The 13,232-nt window shown below is 39.3% G+C and overlaps 1 protein-coding gene across 1 annotated transcript in view; it reads right to left on the bottom strand.

Moving 5' to 3' along the window:
* LOC149647432 (uncharacterized) overlaps positions 1-11,672 on the bottom strand; it is a 50,332-nt gene extending 38,660 nt beyond the window's left edge. The window contains exon 1 of the mRNA XM_089850266.1: positions 11,305-11,672. The gene's annotated coding sequence lies outside the window, so the exon portion shown is untranslated. The remainder of the gene's footprint in view (positions 1-11,304) is intronic.
* Between the last annotated feature and the right edge of the window lie 1,560 nt (positions 11,673-13,232).

Genomic DNA, 13,232 nt, shown 5'->3' with positions numbered 1-13,232 from the left:
ATTCGTCCAATTTTTTAAGACTAATTATATAGTATTTCACTAAATCGTAACTTGCATTCGGAAATTGGAATGGTCGGATAATACAATGCACTGTATAAAAACACACTATGCTAAATATTCGTTGAAACCATGTGAAAATTATAAAAATTCTCCAACTATTTCTTTGTGATCATTTAACGTTAGGCTTACAAAGACAAAAATTAGGCCCAAAACGTTTTAAAAAAATCACGTGAACTTAATTAGAGAATCAAAATGGTGAAATTAAGCGCGAGATTTGAATTGAAACTTTAATTGAAATGCAGCGCGTGAGCTAGCGCGTGGTTTAAAATATTTATTTTTAAAACCTATACAAAAAGGCCAAGTTAACCTTACACTACGAGAAATGAGATACTATACCTTTTCAGCCTTTGCTAGTGCTGTAAAGTTAGGCTGTGAAAAAAGTGTACCCCCTTGGTCGCGAAAATGTTTCCACCTCATAATGTTAAGCTCCATAGAGTTTAACATTACGATTTCGGATTGAGTATAAATAGAAAATCCCTGACGGGATTTTCTTAATATGTGATATATTTCTAAGCTGTTCACTGGATCGCAACTTTAAAATTCAACTTTTGGGTATCCCACTGAGTTAGAACTAAAGTTAGTAATTACTAAAGTCATACAAAAGGAAACGCTTATTTTTTTGGTTCTTTCTTGACGCCATTGTCCTCCGGTAATGTCTGAAGCGGAGCGGCGTATCACCCTGTAAATAGCGTATCTTAGACGACCCTTCGTGTTAGGGTTAGCCGGGCAGGGCAGGGCAGGGGTTTAGGGCACGTGTTTCGCCCTATCTCCGGTCTATTAGTTCCGGCCTTCTGGACAAGCTGATTGTACGGAATAGCAAAGCCAGTGCAGACCCCCCCTCCCCCATCTACCCCATGCCTTAGAAAAGAAGGGCCCCGCTCGGAAGGGGAGGGGGTTAGGCTGTAGGCTGCAGACTTGGATGATATTTTGCGCCTTAAGCGTAATGGCATAATTTGGGTTTTGAGCGTGGAACGCGCCACTGAACCCTTTCTGGTGAATTCGTATAGCTTGAATTACGAAACCACCTCGTCAGTATCTTTTCACTTCACTCACTTATTAACTTAAAGACGGCTCGGCGGGAAACTAACTCGTATCGCCTCATTCGCAACTTCCCAATTCACCCTTCGCCGTCGCCTCCCACCCCCACCAGGAATCGCTTCGAGTTTCGCGCGAAAAATCAACCGCCTCGCATTTGTAAAGACGCTAGATGGCGTTCGCTACTAAACAGTTAATGAACCGATTACTTAAAGGTGGTTTTTAAACCTAATTCGATTTGACTTTGTCGCGCGTAGTCAGCTAAATAGTCTTTGTCAATTATAAAAGACGGGCCGCTGGGCTCTTTCGATCAGACACTCACGTTTCGAGTTTCGGGGGAAAAATCAACTTAAATTTTGTTGTAAATTATACTGGAAGGCGAAACTTAATTAAGAATGAAGCTTTTAATTAAACGGGCTTTTTTAAAATTAACAAATTCGGTTAGAATCGTCTTGTCGTCATCAAAATAGTCATCGTCAATTACAGGAGCAGATGACAAAGGAGTCTCGGACGCTAGCTTCCACAATATAGAGGGCAATGGGACCCGCGTACGTCACAGCTGTAGCGGTATCGTTTGCCATAGAGGCGCTATCAGACATTACAGCAGACGATGCTTTTGGTGGATTATATCTGGCACCAAAGTCTGCTGGAAATTTTTTTTGTAAGAAGTTAGAACGGACTAACGGTGGCTACTGAGGTTCGTCTTATCCGATCGCGACATAAATATAAACAATATAATTACTTTATTCAAACAGCTGTAACCGTTGGTATTAAGATAAAAGATAAGACTACATTTTGTGACTTTAAACCTACAAAATAGTCAAATTAAGTCCAAACTAGCAGAGAAACCCAGGTAAGCCAAGGCTTAATTAACAATTTGTGCCCACTGGAATGATTGGGCTCCGGTTTTCAAAAGATAAAAGCAAGGTTTTAAAAGATGCCGAAACACAATGTTATATATGTGTTTTAGGGCCAAAATATTCCGTATTTCTTTTGAACTAATTGACTGCTACAAGAGGTTGGAAACGAAATCACTGTCTCTTACTTTTTTGGGGTTTTAAAAGATCGTGAGTGATTTCTTTTCGCAATCTCTTGTAGCTATCATTTAATTCAAGAAGAAATTTAGAAAAATTTGGCACTGAAACACATTTTAGTTTTTTAATAGTGTTCAAACGTTACTCGCTGGGTTTTTCATTATCAATTTTAGTCTAAAAAAACATTAAAAACCGTTGAAATCCATTTTTAACTCTAATACTCGTTAAGCCTAGGCTAATTATAAGCAGACGATACGTATTTTTAAAGAGAGGCTCCAGACGCGATTTCCCAGATCTCCTTTCGAGACTTTGCAGCCACGCTATTGGTTGGAAAATAAAGCTCAAATTTTCTACGAGAGGTGGCACTGGCATAATGATTTTGGTTAATAACCGTGACGTTCGCGGATCCCATTGCCCTCTACATTATGGAAGCTAGCGTCCGAGACTCCTTTGTCATCTGCTCCTGTCAATTATAAAACGCCATTAGTCGAATCATAAGTTTATAAGATATGTTCCTTCCATAAGTTTGTCACTAGTTACGAACTGGAGCTTGTCATGAAGTGAGTGAGGTAGGTCAGATTCGAGGTAAAGCAACATACGCCTGTTGAGGCTCTGTCAAATGGGGCTTAATAATGCAGACTAAATATAGGACCTAGATGGAAGTCCTGCAAAATTAACCACCGAGTGTAGGACTTTAATTCTCGCTTCCGTCATTCTGGAACAAGCTCGAGCTGTAAGTCTTGACTTTTTAAATCAACTAATTACCATCATGATAAGTACCGTAATATGATTGAGTTATTGTTTCTGGTTTCTGCGTGGAAATATCCCGAAATTTTCATCGACAACTGGACACTTGAAATGGTTTCATAATAATCCCAACTTGTTAAATTAACGTCTGTAAAACTGTCGCGTGAAACGAAATAGCAACAAAATAAAATATATATTTTTGGATTAGGACTACGGATGTCTTCACCAAAAACTTCGGGACTGTCTCCATTAGGTACTTAAATGAATGGTCTAGCACGCTTGTAGTTCATCACGGTAGAATTGAGTCAATTCTTCTTGGTCTTTATCATCTCTCTACTCTCTAGAAGTAAATTTTGTCTCGGTTCTGGGATCGTGGATGCCCGGGCCAAGGGAAAGGGTTCTTTTTAGCTCCGGAAGCGCCCTCTACCTACTCTTCTCGATTGTCTTAGGCGGAGGGGAGGGGGCGTGGCTGGTGCCCGTAAGCTTGAAAAGCAGAAATCCAATTAATATTATCTTTCTCCTTTTTATTTCCTTTTCTTCGCGGCCCAAGAAATTTCTGACGTAAATTATTGCCTTAACAAAGTTAATGTGTACAACGAAATTCTGATTTCAAAGGACCAACGACATCCGTTTTTATTTTAGAGTTGCGACTACGCTTCTTTTGCAGGATTTTCAAAATGAAGGCTTTCTCGGATTTCAGAATAAAAACAACCAGTAAGGTCCGTATTTATCTTTTTGACCTTCGACGATAATTTCAATGTGGTAGTGAAAATATGGCGTATGTTAACGCAAGCACATTGGCACAATTGTGGCCACCATTTTTCAAGATGGCTGTGCAGATTTTATGAATATTTCTCAGCAAGCTGTACCTGCTGTTTAAGATTAACACCCCTGCAATATAGTTTCAGCTTGGGGATAGAGAAAATAGGAGCCGAGTAATTGAGAAAAATGTTCATAAACATACCTCCCTCCATAGGAATAGCATTACACCCAATTTTGGAGGCTCATAACTCTGGTTCTACTAAAGATACAGGGATCCTTTGAGTATGTTATAGATCAATTTGTCCCCCATCCAACCATACTTAAAACTTGGGGTTACGTCAAACAGATGCTGAGTACTTATGCAAAATGTTCAAAAACATGTACTCCACAGGAAATATGGGATAACAATAACTCTGAAAAACTCGCGAAAATGGTTTTTCAAAAGTTGTATGAACCCTGTTTTGAGTTGTGAAGCTTCAGTTTTTGTTGTCGCTGGTCCTTTAACGGGATGTGACTACGTTGTCTGCATGGTGTTGGTTAGTTCATTAAAGAAAGTTAGTGCTCGTGTAGTTATTCCGAGTTTCTAGTTTCCTTTTAATAGATAAGCGGCGGCGGCAATTTTGCGGTTTAATTCATTTAAGCCCCGAATTAATAAGCAATTTCCCAGAAGTCGTTTCTTCTTTTCTTATTTGAATGTAACTAATGGTAATGCGACTTCCTTCGGATCATGAAACTGCAATTTATTCGTAACAATTAAGAATTAAGAAAGTTCTTGGCCAGCGGCGATTAAAGACGACGCGAAAATTGTTTCTTAAACCTGAATTTAAGCTTTTGTACAAAGATTGGGATGCAACTGTGTTTGTTCGTGAGTGCACGGTTGCGTTTCAAATACTGAGCCCGCAATTAACATTTTTCTTTAAAAGTTAGAATAAGGATTTGCAGCACGTCAACCTCTGATGCCTTAAAAACTTTTATAAAACTAGCTTATATGCTAATCTTCTTTTAATATAACCATAAATTCGTAAGATATGTTGGCCATACGTTTGTTACTGGTAACTTAGAAACTGGAGCTTGTGACGAAGTGAATGAGGTAGGTCATAGATTCAGGGTAAAGCGACATACGCCTGGTGAGGCGCTGCTGTCAAAGGGGGCTTAGTAATGCAGACTAAATAGGACCTAGATGGAAGCCCTGCAAAATTCACCACCGAGTGTAGTCTGCAATTCTCGCTTCCGTCGTTCTCCCTCGAACTACCTCGAGCTGTCTGTAAGTCTCTAGCATTACGAATTAAGTATAGGTAGTGTTATACTTATGGAACATACCTTATACACTTATGGTATAACTGACAGTGATTAAGAAGGTGGTTATTCAAAAAGCTAAAATCTTAGAAGGTAAATGAGTATTTGTCCGCAGATCCAAACCACTTCTAAGGAATCTTTCCCTAGTGTTACTGATTAATCAACCACAATGCTGTTTGCAAAATCAAATTCGGAATTTACCGAATTGTGTCTGTGCTAAATTAAGTTTCATAATGATTTTCAAGTTCTTTCATTAGTTTAAATATTTGTCTTTCCATTTCAATCTCGGTAGGCGCTGACGTCACCCAGCGTTAAACTCGTGGTTCCTATCTTTTGCCTAATTTAAAATTTATGACACATTTTTCTACGTCAACTATATTTTGAAGTTACCATTTCTATATTTGGCTTTGCCTTAAACAACTATTACGTGGTGGTGAAAATATGATTATTATATAGTCTGTGTTAACCAGGAAAGCAGTAACTAGATAAGACCGAGGGGGTAGACACTCTGGATCTCTGTGTACACCTGAGTTCGAAAGAGTTCAGCTTTGACTGTGCATTGAGTTCAAATTCTTCGGAACTCACAGTTCAGCTTTGGCAGTACATTGAGTTCAAGTCATATTGTACACCTGAGTTTTCAAGTGTCTACCCCCTCGGACGGATAAGACCTCTAGAGAGACAGTCAGCCATGAATTATTGTTTGTAGGCGAAAAATAGACTTAATGAACTATTACGTGAGAAACGTACTCTTTTTTTTCCGGTAATATATTATTATAAATTGTGTCTATTCGACCAGGAATAGACTTAATTTTAGAAGTAGGAATGGAGAACGGTTAATATTTACTTCATTCCGACTCATAGCCCAGCAAAGAGCCCCTCCCTCCAACGCGTAACGAAAAGTTTAAATTATCTTATTGGCTCACTTAAACCACGTTTTGATGGCGTTGCTGACGGGGAAGGCGAAAATATGTAATTCTTTTTACCTCTGTCGCTATGACCCGCCTCTTCTTTCACGCCCCCCCCCGTCCCGTGGAAGGGGGTCCGGGACTTTGACGCGCGCCCACATTACTCTGTTCTCCATTCCTACTTCTAAAATTACACCTATCCCTGGTTCGACTTAATTTGTATTTAATCTTGCCACACCATTTTCAAATGTGACGTCGCAGTTCTGTGTCGCGACACAGCGTTTGGATTCAAAAACACTGCGTTAAACGAAATAAATTACTGCAATAAATCAAAGAGATATTTAGGATAAATGGTTATTGCTTATCAGATCGCCCGCAAATGTTTGGCAACAACTTTTATTCACTTTCCAGTAAACTTTTTCTGTCGTAAATATCAGTCCACTCGACTGGCTACTTTAAATTTTGAATACCGTGCACGAGGGACACTGCATGGACACCAAGTTTGCTGGGCCTAGTTTAATTCTTTTTAATTTGGTTTGAAGTTGGAAATCGTATCTATGTAGGTGGTACTGGTACTTGTAGTTAGGTAGATGTTTGGGAATTTTGGCTGGTACTGTTTATCTGGAACGAGCCACCGCCGGTGTGGGTTTCCACGAAGGCGTGACTAGTCGATGTCCTCGGGGTCGTGTCCGACATATCCCCTCTTGCCCCCTTTCCCCCCCGTCCCCACTTATACAACACCCCAAGTTCAGAGCGGGCAGCGCGGAGGTGCAGAGGTGTCTCGGCTGGCTCCAGTTGAGGCTGGCCTCGATTGAATAGAGGACGGAGAGAGGTAGTAGTAGGAGGGATGGGGATGACAAAGAGAATACATCAAGAGGAGCGGAACCTCCTTCCAGTTTCCAATGGGTCACTAAATCCGCTTGGTTACTTTCTAGTAATTATTGCCTTATTCGCTTTCATTGGTTGGAATGCGTCGTCTGCTTAAAGATTGAATTCATTTCTGAGCCAATCAGTCTATGGGCCTTTTTAGACCCAACTAGATGGGTCAAAAAGTCGAGTCAGCAAAAATTGGTCAGTGATCAATTTTTAATTTGGTCCATCAACTTATTCAAGTTCTGTTCACACGACCCAACTAGTTTACTCAACTCTAGTTGACTTATCTAGCTGAGTCAAAAAGTTTTATTGCCTGAAAAGACCTTTAGAGTTTCCAAAACGAATATAGTTTAAAAAGGAATTCGTTTAAATAAAAAATTAATGAATAACCAAAATAACAAGGATAAGTTTATTTTAAATTTGCTCCATGTTTTTTAAGTTAAAAGTTCACCAAATGATAATCGTAATACAAGCTCGTGAATAAAGGTGCAAGAGATTAAGCATAGGTAAGCTTCGCTTTAGCAGACGACGGGCATCACGCACCTCACTGGAACTAGAACCCTAAAACCGGAACTCTCCTCCTCTAGCTCGACTTTGGCGATATCTTCTACTCCTCTCGATGTATTATTCTCTTTTGGTATACAGGGATGATTCTCTCGCTCTGGGTCTCTCTGGGGATCACTTTCTCTGGACATATCACGGTGTGCGGGCGCGCCGTGATTAATGAGCGTCCGTGGCACCCGAGCTACCGGAACACGGACTCGATTGCCGGGCTCGCCCCCACCAAACCCCCCCCCCCGGCCACCATTTATTCTAGACTACAATCGGGCCAAAGCAGCTCGTCGCCATCCGTCACACCAATTTCCAACTTCCAAGTGAATGTATGACAACTCCCCAACACACTTCCAGTCCTAGCTAGCTCCAACTGATGCATTCCATCTATGTTTATTTCTATGGCCTTGCTAAAGTACCCTTCTCTTGACACCCACTGAAAATAAGGCCAATTTAGCTCCCAACTTCAATCCCACTATTAAATTTCAAGGAAGACATATTCGATTTCTCTGAATTTTATTACGTTATATCATAAGTTTATTAGGTATGTTCTTTCTATAAGTATGACACTTCCTATACATGTTCGTAATGCTACAGCTCGAGTTAGTTCGAAGGAGAACGACGGAAGAGAGAATTGAAGTCCTACATTCGGTGGTGGTTAATTTTTCAGGACTTCCATCTTCCCCTATTTAGTCTGCATTACTAAGCCTTTGACAGTAGCGCTTCACCAGGCGTATGTCGGTTTACGAGAATCTATGACCTACGTCCCTTCACGAGTCACGACTAGCTCTCTGTAACTAGGGGCAAACTTATGGAACATATCTTATGAAATTGTGGTTATACTCTGATGGCATAGTTAGTTCATTTTATACTTTTGAAATGGGTATTTTCATGAAGCAATAACATTATATATGGCGTAGTGCTATTCGGGCTGAAAAGAATGTAAGTTTCAAAAAACCAGGCTAAATGTTACGGGTAATCTCTGCACAATTTATTCAGGGTTCGAATAAAAAAAAACCAGCCAAAAAAACCCCACGGGTTTTATTGGGTTTTACCTACCATAAAAAACGCACCAAAAACCCACTTAATAAAACCAGGGAACCATGTAATTTTAGACGTAGGAATGGAGAACAGAGTATAATGTGGGCGCGCGTCAAAGTCCTGGACCCCCTTCCTCGGGACGGAGGGGGATGAAAGAAGCGACAGAGGTAAAAAGGAATTACGTATTTTTCACCGTCCCCGGCAGCAACGTCATCAAAACGTAGTTTAAGTGAGCCAATAAGATAATTCGTTGCGTGTTGGAGGGAGGGGCGAGTCTATACTGGGTGGTCTATGAGTCGGACGACTGAAGTAAATACTAACCGTTCTCCATTCCTACTTCTAAAATTAAATCTATCCCTGATAAAACCCATCACAAAGATCTTAAATTTTGATGAATTTGAATGTTAGAATAATTTAATTTTAAAGATATTTTATGATATTTGTTGTTTCAAATTCAAAAGAATTATTTATTAATATTTATTACTTTTTATGAAACATTTTAGGACTTTTTTTAATAAGCAGTTACTTTTGAATAACAATTTCTACCAAGCACGCTACCGCTAATGATAAAAAACCCCCAAAACCCAATAAAACCCTACATTTATTGGAGAATTAACGTCAACTTTCTTAAAAATCAAGCACAAATTGAAATTTTCCGTCAATTGCTGGCGTAATTAAAGCGGGATTTTCCGTCAAATCTCTTAGCAAATTTGATGGGCGCTTTTATGTCAAATCTCCGTAAAATGTCGCCTTAAAATTATAAGTCTCATCTCTTAGAAAGTGAACGCAAATTTTACGCCCAGTCTTTAAGCGCGAAATTACGTGAAACATTTTTTAAAATTAAACTAAATTGAACGGCAATTTTATATTGTAGCTTAGCTTATCACGAAGTATTTTAGAATTTATAACTCATTTATACGTGAGATAATTTAAGTAATTGAACCGCGACATTAAGGCGAAATGCCATACAAATTTAATCGTGATTTCAATTAAAAATCTTGGAGTTAAAAGCGCAATATTTTGTAAAATATCTTAAGGCCCGTTTTCAATCAACGTTTTCCAAGCTTTCCGCGGTGGCTTTTTTGGGAACTTTTGACGGGCTTTCGAAGATAAAAAAAGAAAAGAAAATTTAAAAAAAAAGAAAGAAAATTAAAACGGAAAAGCTGAAACTTGTATCGTTTTCAAACAAGCTTCAAAAGAATAAAAAATTACAAGTGGGCGTGACTTAAATTACATTTTCATGTGTGTAGACGTCATTTTCTTTTCGAGCGGCAAAATCTTTAAGAAAATGAGAAGCAAATATCAAACTCATTTAGATATCTGCTTCTCGAAGGTTTAAAGCCTGAAAAGACGAAAAGCTGAATTTGAAGCTTCTTTGAAAACACCAAGATTTTTTGCTTCGGCTTTCCGCTGCTACTTTTGAAGCAAAAGCTTAATTTTTGTTCAAAAAAATCTTGATTGAAAACGCGCCTTTAGAGATTGTAAGGCAATTATTTTATCAATTGAAATGTAATGGTTTGATTTACTTCAAATGCGGCGCTACGATGTTGTATGGGGCCTAGCTTTAGACTTCAGTCGAACATCGAAACATTCGGGACAATTCGTACAGAATCTAGTTTACATAAAATTACGCTGATCCGAGCATAGTCGCCGCTTCAATAAACGCTCAATCACGAGTAGTCGGCTCCGATAACAATCTCTCTATTTTGAATATCTCAGATCTTCTGACAATTCGCGAACACCCACCTATTTTGAAACTATTTTCCATTTTTTATTTTTGGAAAAATCTTATTGACAAATAATCCTCCGCTTATTTTACATTCTGTATAGACACGCCCCCCCCCCATTTGACAGCGTTTATTCTTAACAATAAGTGTTGGAAAAGAGTCAAAATTTCACGCACTCACGATCTCTGTTGGTCGCCAAAAAATGCCTCAATTACGCTAGAATCAAGCTCATGTACTAAAACATTTTTTACGGTTGGTACTGGTAAATGTAAATGATTTTAAATGTGAAAACATTTTCTTTAAAATTTTGTAACTAATTTTTGGGCGGCTCAAATTCATTTATAAAGGGCTCAATTTGTAGATTGAATATCAAGGATTACGATAAAAATGGTATGAATATTGTAGGAATACGCGGATGAAAGATAAGGACTAATATAGACACCAACTCGGACTGATCAACTTAAGTTGATGCCAATTTTAGGTGTTTCTTAATACAATCAGCTTTAGCGAGAGTTACAATAATGCCACGATAACAAACCTTTAACCATTAGATAGATCACGTTCTTAGCTATAAAACTGATAGTCAAATCTCTGGTTTTGATTCGGAATTCGATTTAAAAATAGAGTTGGAAAAAACCAAGTAAAAATTGCAAATGTGAACACGACGTCTCAGGGTTAATTAGAATCATTGTAAAGTAATTTTACTAAAACATAAAACGTAACAGTGCTGTAAACAAGCTACTTTCGGGTAATATTAACTTTAAAATACATCATTGACCCAAAAAATACTGAAATTTCGCGCCTCTAGTGAAGTTATCAATTTACCAGTACCAGTTACAAGGTAACATTTTCAACATGCTTATCTTCCCATTGCAACAATTTTTGTTACATTCTGTAATAACCCCTTCCTTGACCCCACCTTACGTAATTTGTCAACAGCATAATAGACTTATAATAGATCTATTTCAAACATACAACAAAGTCCTTGCTACTTGTACGCGACAATTAACCTAATACGCATTAATTTCAAATTTGAAAGCGATTACATTTAGGTACAAATCTATTGTTTATCTTTCAAGATAATCTTGAGAGAAAATGTCTAGAATATAAAAGACCCTAGATAACGTTTGTCTCAAACCCTGTACATCTGATACAATTTATTTTCCAATGTACAAATAAATAAAAAGGACTTCCTGTTTGCCGAAGCTAAAAAGATCAAAACAGAGAGGACAAGGAGGAGGCGGACATACATTTGCAAAGTACTTTACTTACCGAAATTGTCTCTCGACTTTGAAATCAAGCGTAAAGAAAAGGACAGTCCTTTTTCCTTTTGGATATTTCTTTGAAACGCGACTATCTGATCCACTTTGGGTGGTGCGGGCGGGGGTTAGACCTCTTCTCTCTCTGTCTCTGTCTCTAGTCTAGATATCCGTGGATGGACTCAAGAAGAAGAAGAGCGTGTCCCGGAGCATCCTCTCTCATCCAGAGCTAGTCGTTTATTGAGCAAGTCCGTGGCAATCGCGTTACGAGGGGCTTAAGCCCCAGACTGACTCGCTCGGGAGATCCTCCCGAGAACCCTCCGAGATGGGCTGTTGGTGGGGCAGAGGCCGGCTCTGCTGCTGCACAAATGATCCGCTCTCTTCGCGGACTTGACTCCAAATGCGCCGCTCGTTCCCAAATGCCGACTGCCTGCTCCCGCTCCCTCGCCCCCTCGCCTGATTGCAGCCCCGGCAACACACACCCGGCTATTATTATCGACCTGCAATATACCTTTACTAGTTCGGATGGTTCGGCCGCACGCGATTTATACGCTTCGCTACGCGGTTGACTTCAATCAGTTACAGAACAAAATCTCATCCGTGAACGTCTAGATCTAGAGCCGAACCGTGTTTACCAAACTCCAATTTTCTCATCCACTTTTCAATTTTGGGTGAAAAAATGTAGAAAGGATTCAAAGACAACAAAAGTGACCCGTCATATATATTACCAGAAGTGAGATGAGACTAGAAGTGAAGGGCTCTAGCATTGGTAGTAGATCCTGGCACTAGTGAACAAATTTGAGGATTTTATGCCGCTTCCATCCCTGCGCCTACACTAGAGAGATAAAAATTGGTCGAGTTCCAAAAACATTTCCTACCCCCTTCCCCTCAACCTAAATCCGCGGAACACGGACGCGGGTGCTTGAATCTAGTTCGGCCGTCTACCACCCGAGAGCGTCTCACGTTTTGGAGGGAAAATTCAGAAACCGCCACCAGAGGGCCATCCGTTGGTGTGTTATCAAGAATATTCACTTTCGCCGAGTGAAGAATTTGGTTAGCTCAGTACTTCTGGTCTCATCTCACTTCTGATATTACTGAAAATCGTCCATGTCACATGTAGTTCACTGAAGGCTTTTTCAGACGATACAACTTTTAACTCAACTAGATCCGGGTCAAAAGGTTGAGTCAGTAAAAATTTGCTCAGTGATCAATTTTTAATTTGGTGGGTGATTCACACGACACAACTAGTTTTCTCAACTTAGGTTGACTCATCTGAATGAGTGAAAAAGATGTATTGTCTGAATAGGCATTTAGTCTATTATTGGCCTATTTTGACGCACTGTCTCTAGGAGTCTATAGTCTAGTGAACTTCCTTGGGTTAACGCGCTCCATATAACAATCATATTTTCATCTTGACGCATTTAAAATGATCGTCTGTCAACCAAAGATATTTAAAATATGGAAATGATTTAAAAGTAAATATTCTGAAATCCAAATAAAAATTGACAATTTGGAAATTAAGATAGACCTATATCCATAAGTTCATAAGATATGTTCGCCATAAGTTTGTTAATCTCTGGTTACAAACTGGAGCTTGTCATGAAGTCAGTGAGGTAGGTCATAGATTCAGGGTAAAGCGACACACGCCTGGTGAGACGCTGCTGTCAAAGGGGGCTTAGTAATGCAGACTAAATAGGACCTAGATGGAAGTCCTGCAAAATTAAACACCACCGAGTGTAGGACTTCAATTGACTAGCTTCCGTCGTTCCCCCTCGAACCCTGTACACTGATTGTAAATAATTAATGCCTGGCTTAAAATCTTACCAAAAAAATTAAGTACAGTGTTCTGCTCGACAGACAAAAGAAAAATGCTGATTAATTCCATTAATTAAAATTAATTATCCTCTATGAAAGAGGTTTGACGTTTGGAGGGGGACGGGG

Source organism: Phalangium opilio, unplaced genomic scaffold (assembly GCF_054372755.1).
Source record: "Phalangium opilio isolate 3A_F unplaced genomic scaffold, DU_Popi_V2 ptg000089l_1, whole genome shotgun sequence".
Lineage (NCBI taxonomy): Eukaryota > Metazoa > Arthropoda > Arachnida > Opiliones > Phalangiidae > Phalangium > Phalangium opilio.
This window is presented reverse-complemented; position numbering and strand designations above follow the sequence as displayed.